The sequence below is a fragment of the Macaca mulatta genome, chromosome 11, assembly GCF_049350105.2.
Source record: "Macaca mulatta isolate MMU2019108-1 chromosome 11, T2T-MMU8v2.0, whole genome shotgun sequence".
NCBI lineage: Eukaryota > Metazoa > Chordata > Mammalia > Primates > Cercopithecidae > Macaca > Macaca mulatta.
The window spans coordinates 2,546,876-2,558,938 of record NC_133416.1 but is presented as its reverse complement, the minus strand read 5'-3'; the positions used below and the strand labels follow the sequence as shown (position 1 = coordinate 2,558,938).

Below are 12,063 nucleotides of genomic sequence, written 5' to 3'. Positions count from 1 at the left end.
ATTTTATTACACTTCCAGATCTTTTAAGTTACCAGAAATTCTTTCTGGAAGAAATAGGATAAAATAAATTTCAAGAAAATAAAGTCAACCTTCTGCTCCATTCTGCTGAAGTTTTCATAATGTAACCCCTACCACAAAGACATCCTCCTTAACCAAAGGAATGGATATATGGATACAACTAAGCATACATGTTCACTAAACTTCATTTCAAAACATACAACATTAAAGTGAATATGCTGCCAATGAAAAATACTTAGCTGATATACTAACAACAAACATCCAAAAGAAAGGCCTAAATGGCCAAAGTGTAATAAGCTAACTAATTTTGCCCCTTTTAAGACCATATGCTTTGTATGTTTTGTTTTCCAGTACATACTGTGGAAATAAGAATATTCTTATATTCAATAAATCCAGTAATAATGTGTAATATGATCAGTTATAAAGAAAATGCCATTTTGTTGTAGTCTTCCATTAAAAAAACTTAAAAGTGTCCTTTTCTGCAGGTTTTTTCCCCACGCCTGAAGATAACCTGGCAATTCTCGGAATTTAGCTTCCCTTTTCCTTCTGTCTGGACACTTGTCTAATTAAGCCAATCTATAATATCATTAGCCAACATATATCCCCTTCTAACACATGGTATACTCCGATCCAGAAAAGTCAAAACCAGAAGTAATGTTAAACAAATCCCCTTTTTAATAAATTCCTCAACTTCCAATTTCTAAATACCACATGTACTTATAAAATAGGCTAATTGGCCGGGCACGGTGGCTCAAGCCTGTAATCCCAGCACTTTGGGAGGCCGAGACGGGCGGATCACGAGGTCAGGAGATCGAGACCATCCTGGCTAACACAGTGAAACCCCGTCTCTACTAAAAAATACAAAAAAAAACTAGCCGGGCGAGGTGGCGGGCGCCTGTAGTCCCAGCTACTCGGGAGGCTGAGACAGGAGAATGGCGTAGACCCGGGAGGCGGAGCTTGCAGTGAGCTGAGATCCGGCCACTGCACTCCAGCCTGGGCAACAGAGCGAGACTCCGTCTCCAAAAAAAAAAAAAAAAAATAGGCTAATTATTTCCTAACAGGTCCTAAGATATCAATTCATCCTATTTAACTGATTTTAGAGATGAAAGATAAGAGACAACATACACCAAAGTGACAATTTCATACTGCAGTTTTTCTTTTCCTTTTAAGATGGAGTTTTGCTCTTGTTGCCCAGGCTGGAATGCAATGGTGCAATCTCGGTTCACCGCAACCTCTGCCTCCTGGGTTCAAGTGATTCCCCTGCCTCAGTCTCCCAAGTAGCTGGGATTACAGGCACCAGCCACCATGCCTGGCTAATTATTACTTTTTTTTTTTTTTTGAGACGGAGTCTCGCTCTGTCACCCGGGCTGGAGTGCAGTGGCCAGATCTCAGCTCACTGCAAGCTCTGCCTCCCGGGTTCACGCCATTCTCCTGCCTCAGCCTCCCGAGTAGCTGGGACTACAGGCACCTGCCACCTCGCCCGGCTAGTTTTTTGTATTTTTTAGTAGAGACGGGGTTTCACTGTGTTAGCCAGGATGGTCTCGATCTCCTGACCTCCTGATCCGCCCGTCTTGGCCTCCCAAAGTGCTGGGATTACAGGCTTGAGCCACCGCGCCCGGCCTATTTTTTATTTTTTATTGTTTTGGTATTTCAGCAGAGACGGGGATTTCGCCATGTTGGCCAGGCTGGTCTCGAACTCCTGACCTCAGGTGATCTGCCCACCTTGGTGTCCCAAAGTGCTGGGATTACAGGCCTGGGCCACTGCGCCCAGTATACACTGCAGTTTTTCAAGTTTATATTTCACAATTTGAAAAGATTATTTTTAACAAAATTAAAGCACTTCACTCAGCAGTAACCCCAACAGAACATGAACCAATTTAGGTTTTTTTGTGTTTTTTTTTTGTTTTTTTTTTTTGAGACGGAGTCTTGCTCTGTCGCCCAGGCTGGAGTGCAGCGGCCGGATCTCAGCTCACTGCAAGCTCCGCCTCCCGGGTTCACGCCATTCTCCTGCCTCAGCCTCCCGAGTAGCTGGGACTACAGGCGCCCGCCACCTCGCCCGGCTGTATTTTTGTATCTTTTTTAGTAGAGACGGGGTTTCACCGTGTTAGCCAGGATGGTCTCGATCTCCTGACCTCGTGATCCGCCAGTCTCGGCCTCCCAAAGTGCTGGGATTACAGGCTTGAGCCACCGCGCCCGGCCCCAATTTAGGTTTTTAAAAGACCATTTACTCACCACCTGCTATATACCAGACCCGCCAGTAGATACGAAGAAAGTTACACATTCCTTACCCTCAAGAAATATATAGTCTATTAGGCAGGCACCCAGATTCTTTTTGACCAGTGACAGCAAAACCATATGCTTTCAAGAGCCAGAGAACGTAAATAGGTGGAGCAGCTCCACCTAAGGGAGGACCAGGAACAGAATGCATGCTCCACCTGAAGTAACTGTAAATCAACATTAACAGAATGCTATTGAAACAAAGCACATCTCCCAGTTAGATAGAATATACTGCAAATGCTTAACCTCCTATCAGATAAAAGAATTTTTTTTTTAAGTTTGTAATGACACAGAGAAGCTTGACCCCACCCCCATTTCTGGTGAGAATTTACATCGTTGTGACCTTTCTGGATGGCAGTCTGATAATATACATCAAAACGAAAAACATGTTCTCTTCAACTATTACAAAATTACTAAAGAGGAATCAGCTTGCAATAAATATACATAAAATGTATGGACAGTCTACAATCCATTTATATAATCTAAATATCTATCAATAAAAGCAGTATTAAGTCATAGCATAACCATTTAATAGTACACTAGAGAACTACTAAAAAGAAGAGAGTAGATGCAGATGTAAAGTAAGCCACAAACATTAATTTTAAAAACACACACACAGGGCCTGGCATAGCGCCTCATGCCTATAATCCCAGCATTTTGAGAAGCCAAGGCAAGGAGGATCACTTGAGTCCAGGAGTTCAAGGCCAGCCTGGGCAACATGGCAAAATCTCATCTCTATTAAAAATGCAAAAATTGGCCGGGCGCGGTGGCTCAAGCCTGTAGTCCCAGCACTTTGGGAGGCCGAGACGGGCGGATCACGAGGTCGGGAGATCTAGACCATCCTGGCTAACACGGTGAAACCCCGTCTCTACTAAAAAAATACAAAAAACTAGCCGGGCGAGGTGGCAGGCGCCTGTAGTCCCAGCTACTCGGGAGGCTGAGGCAGGAGAATGGCGTGAACCCGGGAGGCGGAGCTTGCAGTGAGCTGAGATCCGGCCACTGCACTCCAGCCTGGGCGACAGAGGGAGACTCCGTCTCAAAGAAAAAAAAAAAAAAAAAAAAAATGCAAAAATTAGCCTGGCGTGCATCTATAGTCCCAGCTACGTGGGAGTCTGAGGCGGGAGGACTGCTTGAGTTCGAGAGTGCAGTGAGCCATGATTGTGCCATGGCACTCCAGCATGGGTGACAGAGCAACACCCTGTCTCAGAAATGAAATAAAATACACATACACACACACACACAAAATCAGTCAAGACAGCATCACCTGCTGAGCTCCCAAATGCTGTTTCTGGTCACATCCAGAAGTACAACTCCACAACTCCACACCACAGCTGAGATGGGTTTGCAAGTGTCAGCAGTACGGGTTCTCTGAGAACTACTCACTGTAGATCCAGTCTACAGCCAACATGTCCTGCAGAAACTAGCTGCCCGGTAACAAACAGCAGTTACAGAATCTAATATAAAGTGGTGCCACTGGTTGACATTAAAGGGTTTCTACAGCAGTACTATATGCACTACAAATCCAATATGGAGATTATCAAATTAAAACCAATAAACCTGGCAAAGAATTGACAGAGCTGGTGATATTTATGGCACAGATTGGTCACTGTTACCCAGAACATCTAAGTAACTTTCCTCAAGAGCTAAAAGTTCTGCTTTCCTACAATTATACTGTCTTGAATCAAGATCATCTAATAATATTTAGCAAAGCTTTGATCTTGCTGAGAAGTATCACATCTATCCACCAAGTTCGCTAAAGCTCTTCTTTGAACTTCCAAGTTGCCATAATAAGCTTTCGAGACTTTACATACTCATGTTGTGACTGATAGCAAGAATATAACTGTAAAACACAAGAATAAAGTGGACACAGTACTGCAGAATTTCATATACACTGTGTTAAAAGACAGCAATGTAACTGCAGCCAAGTTATCTTTGGATGTGATGAGTGAACTCTACAAGAAACATCTGGACTGATGCCAAAACTGTCAATGTCATCACAACTGCATGTTTCAAGATATTGGTTGTCACTGTGACATTCTTCCTAGGATAAGATGAAGAGGAGAAACAAATAGGACAGACTCAGAATCTGAGAATAAATGACAAGAGACCTACTAGTGCAGTATGTCACTGGAAAGAGTGGCTCCAAACACAAAACACTGAAAAGGTTATGAAAAGTGCCCGAGAAACAAAAGAACAAAAAACTCAAGGTGTTTAAGTTTTAAGCTATTAGTTTTATTCATGATCCTCAAAGTTTTACCAAAACACTCCTGAAGCACACAGCTAGAAATCTCTAAGCAGAGGTTTGAAGTAACATGATGCTCATAAATCTTATCTCCAGATTGGTAGGAATTCATAAGCCTTCTAACTTCTATGCCTTAGGCCAAAAGTTTCTGCTGCTGCACCACAGAGAAGTAACAGAAGTCACTGTTTGCTAAACATGCATTTCATCATCTGTTAGTCCCAGAGATCACTTAGTTATTGCTCATGACTGTGACCAACCATTACGTTATGGACAAGAACTTTGGGGAAGACATGACAGTCCAAATCAGCGCTATAAGAGGTAATATAGCTCAATGTCCCCTAGCCATGATAGAAAAACTTCCTCAAGACTCAAGACCTGTCCCAGTATAAAATACACAAGGATAAGAATATGATGCTGTCTACTACAACTGCGATTCAGCTCTTCCAAATCCTCAGATGATGCAGAAAAAATTCCAGGGTAAGCTGACAAAGGCCCCAATAAAATCAAGAGTGCACGAACATGGCCAGGCACAATGGCTCCTGCCTGTTAAATCCAGCTATTCAAGAAGCTGAGGGAGGAGGATCGCTTGAGGCCAGGAGTTCAAGACCAGCCTGGACAACATGGCAAAAACCTGTTTCTACAAAAAATACAAACATTAGCCAGGCATGCTGGTGCATGCCTGTAATCCCAGCTACTTGGGAAGCTGAAGTGGGAGGATCACTTGAGCCCATGAAGCAGAGGTTGCAGTGAGCTATGATTGCACCACTGCACTCCAGCCTGGGCAACAGAGTAAGATCCTGTCTCCAAAAAAAAAAAAAAGAAAGAAAAAAGAAAAGAGAAAGAAAAAGAGAAGGCTGAAAATGATAAAGATGGGTGGGGAAGCACCAGTATCAGTGAGGAGGAGGGTGCTGCTGGTGAATCTGTTGACAAATAGAAACTGCAAGAAATCTCCTAGAAGCTGAACAGCACCTATGGAGGAGTGAAAAGCCAAACTAAAGGATGACTTTTAGAAAATGTGCATGGCTCAACTAAGGAAAAAATTCAGTGCTGCCCCCAGGGAAAGCCCAAGAGGAAATGTATTGAAATAGATAGTGATAAAGAGAAAGTAATTTTTTCTAACATTGATGACTGTCATAAAAAGCCAAAGTCTGACAAGGAGACATGACTAGCAACTGCCATGACTGGACAGACCAAAAAGAATTTATGAGGAAGAAAACCAAAATGAATCCATTTTCCAAATCCAGAGATAAAGAGAAAAAAGAAGAACTTTGATGATTAGGTATAGCCAAAATGTCCAGTCAAAAAAATAAGCATTCCTTTGGGAAAAAGCTGCTGCCACTATGAGATACACTTTAAAAAAAAAAAAACAAAAAAATTAAAAAAGAGAGAAAGTAATATCCCAGCCAGCCTTCCATTCCCAAAATAAATTGTCATTTATCTGAAAATTAGTAAATCAAGAAAGTTTACATTAAAAAGCCCAAAAGCACTGTATCCTGAAAACCACCAAAAAAGGTGAATGACTGCTGAATGACTGGTTTCATCCTTTTTTTTTTTTTGAGATGGAGTTTTGCTCTTGTCGCCCAGGCTGGAACGCAGTGGCGCAATCTCGGCTCACTGCAACCTCTGCCTCCCAGGTTCAAGCGATTATCCTGCCTCAGCCTCCTGAGTAGCTGGGATTACAGGCACATACCACCATACCCAGAATTTTTTTTTTTTTTTTTTTTTTTTTTTGGATTTTTAGTAGAGACGGGGTTTCATCATGTTGGCCAGCCTGGTCTCGAACTCCTGACTTTAGATGATCCACCTGCCTTGGCCTCCCAAAGTTGCAAGGATTACAGGCGTGAACCACCGCCCCCGGCCCACTTTTTTTTTTTTTTTTTTTTTTTTTTTAAAAAGAAACAGAGTCATGCTGAGTTGCCCAGACTGGTCTCAAACTCCTAGCCTCAAGCAATCCTCCCATCTCAACCTCCCAAGTAGCTGGGACTACAGGCACAAGCCACCACTGGGCTTGATCCCATTTTTTTTAAAAACAATTCTCGGCCAAGCGTGGTGGCTCATGCCTGTAACCCCAGCACTTTGGGAGGCTAAGGTGGGAGGATCACTTGAGCCCAGGAGGTCGAGCCTGCAGAGCCATGATGGCACCAGTGCACTCCAACCTGAGCTACAGAGTGAGATCTTAAAAAAAAAAAAAAAAAAATGGGCCGGGCGCGGTGGCTCAAGCCTGTAAGCCCAGCACTTTGGGAGGCCGAGGCGGGTGGATCACAAGGTCAGGAGATCAAGACCATCCTGGCTAACATGGTGAAACCCCGTCTCTACTAAAAAAAAATACAAAAAACTAGCCGGGCGTGGTGGCGGGCGCCTGTAGTCCCAGCTACTCGGAGGCTGAGGCAGGAGAATGGCGTGAACCTGGGAGGCGGAGCTTGCAGTGAGCCGAGATCGCGCCACTGCACTCCAGCCTGGGTGACACAGCTCGAGACTCCGTCTCAAAAAAAAAAAAAAAAAAAAAAATGCAACACAAAGAACAAGCCCTATGTAAACTATGGACATATTGATATTGATATTGGCTCATCAAATGCAATAAATGTGCCAAATTAATGCAAGATGTTCACAATAGGAGAAACGAGGGGAGGGAAGGGAACATGGGCACTTTCTGCACTATCGGCTCAAACTTCTGTACATCTAAAGCTGTTAAAAAAAAGTTTAGCCGGGCGCGGTGGCTCACGCCTGTAATCCCAGCACTTTGGGAGGCCGAGACGGGCGGATCACAAGGTCAGGAGATCGAGACCACGGTGAAACCCCGTCTCTACTAAAAATACAAAAAATTAGCCGGGCGCGGTGGTGGGCGCCTGTAGTCCCAGCTACTCAGGAGGCTGAGGCAGGAGAATGGCGTGAACCCGGGAGGCGGAGCTTGCAGTGAGCCGAGATCGCGCCACTGCACTCCAGCCTGGGCGACAGAGCGAGACTCCGTCTCAAAAAAAAAAAAAAAAAAAAGTTTAATTTTTTAATTCTGCATATGCAGACAAATTTGCAAATAATTACTTGTATATGCATACAAACAGAGGTTTAAAGACCTATATCAAACTGTTGCCCATGCTTACCTACAAAGCATGAAACTGGAAACAAGTGCATGAGGAGGAATTTTTTTTTACATTATACAACTGGCCCTCCATATCCATGGGCTCTATGTCTGTGGATTCAACCAAGCTTGGATCCAAAAAGTTTAATATAGCATCTGTATTTGAATCGTGCAGACTTTTTTTCTTGTCTTTATTCCCTAAACAATACAGTGTAACAACTATTTACATAGCATTTATATTGTATTAGGTATTAAAAGTAACCTAGAAATGATATAAAGTATTGGGGAGGATATGCACAGGTTATATGAAAATACTATGCCTAGGCCGGGCGCGGTGGCTCAAGCCTGTAATCCCAGCACTTTGGGAGGCCGAGACGGGCGGATCACAAGGTCAGGAGATCGAGACCATCCTGGGTAACACAGTGAAACCCCGTCTCTACTAAAAATACAAAAACTTAGCCGGGCGAGGTGGCAGGCGCCTGTAGTCCCAGCTACTCGGGAGGCTGAGGCAGGAGAATGGCGTGAACCCGGGAGGCGGAGTTTGCAGTGAGCTGAGATCCGGCCACTGCACTCCAGCCTGGGTGACAGAGGGAGACTCCGTCTCAAAAAAAAAAAAAAAAAAAAAGAAAATACTATGCCATTTACATCAGAGATTCGAGCATCTGTGGATCTTGGTATCCACCAAAGGTCCTAGAAGCAATTCCTACAGACACCCAGGGATGACCGTTTATCTCTGGACTGTGCAAACTTTCTATACTGAGCAATAATATAAGGAGAGGCTCTGTAGCATATTAAGAATTTGGGTTTCTCAAATCAGACTGCATAAAATCAAATCATAACTCCACCATCTGCTAGCTGATAAACTTCAACAGTTACTTAATTTTTCTCCTTGACTTAGTTTCCTCACCTGTAAAACAGCAATCACAGTAAACACTCACAGAGCTGCCACAGCAATTAAATAATTTAATACACGTAAAGTAGTGGAAATTGTCTAGTACATAGTAAGTGCTCCATAAATGTTAACCAGCATCTTCATTACTAAGCATTTATTATTCCTGGATTTTCTTTTTAAATCTTGACTGGTAAGATTAATCAGGAAAAGCCGGTTCATAAGCCCCTTTCTAGAAAGATCTCCAATGTAGAAAATACAAAAGCAATCAAAACCCAAATACGAATAATGAAATACTTTTTAAAAAAGCAGATTACAGGGCTGGGCACAGTTGCTCACACCTGTAATCCCAGCACTTTGAGGGGTGAGGCGGGTGGATCACCTATGGTCAGGAGTTCAAGACCAGCCTGGCCGACATGATGAAACCCCGTCTCTACTAAAAATACACACACACAAATAATTAGCCAGGTGTGGTGGCGCACACCTGTAATCCCAGCTACTCGGGAGGCTGAGGCAGGAGAATCGCTTGAACCCGGGAGGTGGAGGTTGCAGTGAGCCAAGATCGTGCCATTGCACTCCAGCCTGGGCAACAAGAGCAAAACTCCGTCTCAAAAAACAAAACAAACCAAAAAAGAAGATTATAAACCAACATTTAACAATTTTAGTTCATTTATATAAAAAATAATCACCAACACATTCTATAAACATAATCACACACAAAAATCCCCAAGTGGTGTACTTGTAAATAACTTTTACTTTCTCCTTTACAATTTTCTGACTCATTATAATTTTAAACATTGACTAAGTTATCACTTTTAATGGAGGTCAACAAATTTTTTACATTAAGGTCCACATAGTAAATAAATATTTAGGTGTTACAGGCCATATGGCTCTCTGGCACAACTACTCAACTCTGCTGCTGTACCCCAAAAGAAACCACAGACAATACCTAAACGACTGCATATGGCTATGTTCTAACAAAAACTTTTTTCTTTTTCTTTTTTTAAGACGGAGTTTCGCTCTTGTTGCCCAGGCAGGAGTGCAATGGCGCAATCTTGGCTCACTGCAACCTCCACCTCCTGGGTTTAAACGAATTCTCCTGCTTCAGCCTCCTGAAAAGCTGGGATTACAAGCGTGCACCACCACACCCAGCTAATTTTTGTAATTTTAATAGAGACGGGGTTTCACCATGTTGGGCAAGCTGGTCTCGAACTCCTGACCTCAGGTTATCTGACCGCTTTGGCCTCCCAAAGTGCTGGGATTACCAGCGTGAGTTACCATACCAGGGCTAATAAAATGTTTATTTACAAAAGGAGGCAACTGGCAGGACTTGGCCTGCAGGCTTTAAAATCTGTCAATCCCTGAAATAAAGAATAAAACAAAATTATTTTCATTTTCGGAATCAAAATGTGATTTATACTAAAAAAAAGTGCACCAGCTAAATTGATACTATTGCTAGAAAAAAACCATTTATTTATAAATTCATACAAGGAGCCTAGGGATAGAAAAAAAAAAAAACTCTCTTTTAGGCTCTGGAAATCCTACTCTCATTCCTAGTGCCAAGCGAAAAGAGGAAATCTGCTAAGCAGACCAAAGTCCAGACAGGAACGTATACTGGTGGGCAGACAGTTAAAATGAGAAGTTAAAAGAAATATGCCTCTCATATTTAATTTGCAATTTTTTCGAATTTCATAATTCACCAACAAGCAGATGCCACATGTGTGTAAATCTTTACTGATGAAATAATTTCAGTTACAGATCATCACAATCGGCACTGACAACAAATTTATTAGAACGGATGAAAACATCTAGGAATTACCTAAGAGTCGTTTAAGGAGACATAAGGGTGGCCTTTGATAAGAGGACACTTCAAACTTCGGAACTGACAAGACTTATAATCTCCCCCCAAAAAACAATGCTATGGGTAGATGGATGGTTTTTTTCTGAAGGAATTTTTAGCATTTCATTTGGAAAAGTTTTGTAAGCAAATAAATTTAAATGTTGTGACAGATTTCTTGGTGTTCACATGGATTCTCTTGGTGAGGGGAAAGGGTAATAAAAAGTCTGCTTCTAGAACAGAAATGGGAACAACCACCAAGTCTCAGAAACCCAGAGTCAAAAAATCAAAAGAACATCCCATTAAAAAAAAAAAAAAAGTCAACCTGCAATGAAGTCACCGTACCCCATAAAATCCTAATTGTGCATTTAAATCTTTCTACCAAAATTCACTTTTGGACCATCTTATGAAGTTGTCAAAATTTCAGAGGCAAACATTTAAATCAAGGTCAGAAACCAGGAGGAAAAAAGAGTTATCCGTTTCCAATCCAAACTCTCTCCGAGCCCCCTAAAAACCAACTTGTAACCCTGTTACCGGTAATTTTAAAAGCAGCGAACACTGACGGACGGGGGCTGGGGAAGCCCGGACCCACGGTCCCCAGCAGGCTGCCCGACGCGCCACCTGAGACAGGTGAGGGAACGCTCCCCACCCCAGTCCCTGCAAAGTGGTGCTAAGAGAACCCATCCCAAGCCGCCACCAAAGAAATTCCTAGAAGTGACAAACACAGAGACGAAGAGGGGCGGGCAGATCCTCTCCGCGGGCAAGGAGCTGGGGCAACTGCACCCGAAGGTGAGCAGAGGGCAGCGGGCTCCGACCCTCCGCCGCGAGAAGCCAGGCGAGGGGGGCGGTGGGCGCCGGACTCCCCCGACAGCGGTCGCCAGGAGGGCGGCTCCAGGCCCCCACACGGCCGCCCCTCGGGCCACAGCGCGCCGGGCAGCAGGTCAGAGTTAGGGATCAAGTTGCGGGCCGGGCCGACAGCGCGCTCTCCCGCCCGCGCCAGGGACATTCGCCCCCTCAGCCCTCACCTCCCCCCGACCCCAGGCTCTCCCGCTACGCCGAGGAAACGGCGCCCACACTCCAGAGACCCTCACCAGGAGCCCGTCGCCGCCTCGCCGCGTGTCTCGGACTTCTTGGGAGCCGCCGCTGAGGGGAGGGGGAAGGAGGGGGAAACGGAGGAGGGAGGGGGCCCAGCCCGGTGTAGCCGCCGCCGCTGCCGCCGCCGCGATGCCGCTTCTGGAATCGCGCTCGCGCCGCCGCGACCGCGACCGCCGCCGCCGCCGCGTCTCCCCGCCCCCACGACCGCACGTCGTCGTGACGCGCATCGCACGAGGCGGTTCGAGCCAATAAGACCACACGCCGCGCGCAGCCGCGCTGTCCTAAACCGGAAGCTGCCCCTCTGACCGCTCTAGAACCTTGGTGCATCGTGGGAGCTGTGGTTCGGCCAGGAACTTGGCGAAAACTGTACTGGGCGTTGAGGGACCGAGGAGCGTGCGCTCCTTAGGCGCCCACACAACTCCTCGGAGTTTTTTCCTCCCACCGAAAAAGGAAGCAATTTGGGGCTGAGGAGGAGGGGGCCGCCCCGTCTCGCGGATGCTTTTCGCAGTCTCTCTGGATACCGGCTACACACTTGGGGCGAGAGCCAGAATTTGAGGATTTAGGCTGGATCGTGTGTCTCTGCCAAGGGCTGATAGGATGCTGAGCGTCGTCTGTGAAGATTTCCGAAT

At 44.9% G+C, this 12,063-nt stretch overlaps 1 protein-coding gene across 14 annotated transcripts in view; it reads right to left on the bottom strand.

Moving 5' to 3' along the window:
* Positions 1-11,599, bottom strand: part of ADIPOR2 (adiponectin receptor 2) — a 102,904-nt gene extending 91,305 nt beyond the window's left edge. For 13 of the 14 annotated variants that reach the window (XM_077952720.1, XM_077952718.1, XM_077952726.1 and 10 more), the window contains exon 1: positions 11,431-11,599. The gene's annotated coding sequence lies outside the window, so the exon portion shown is untranslated. 14 annotated transcript variants of the gene reach the window in all.
* Positions 11,600-12,063: the final 464 nt, after the last annotated feature.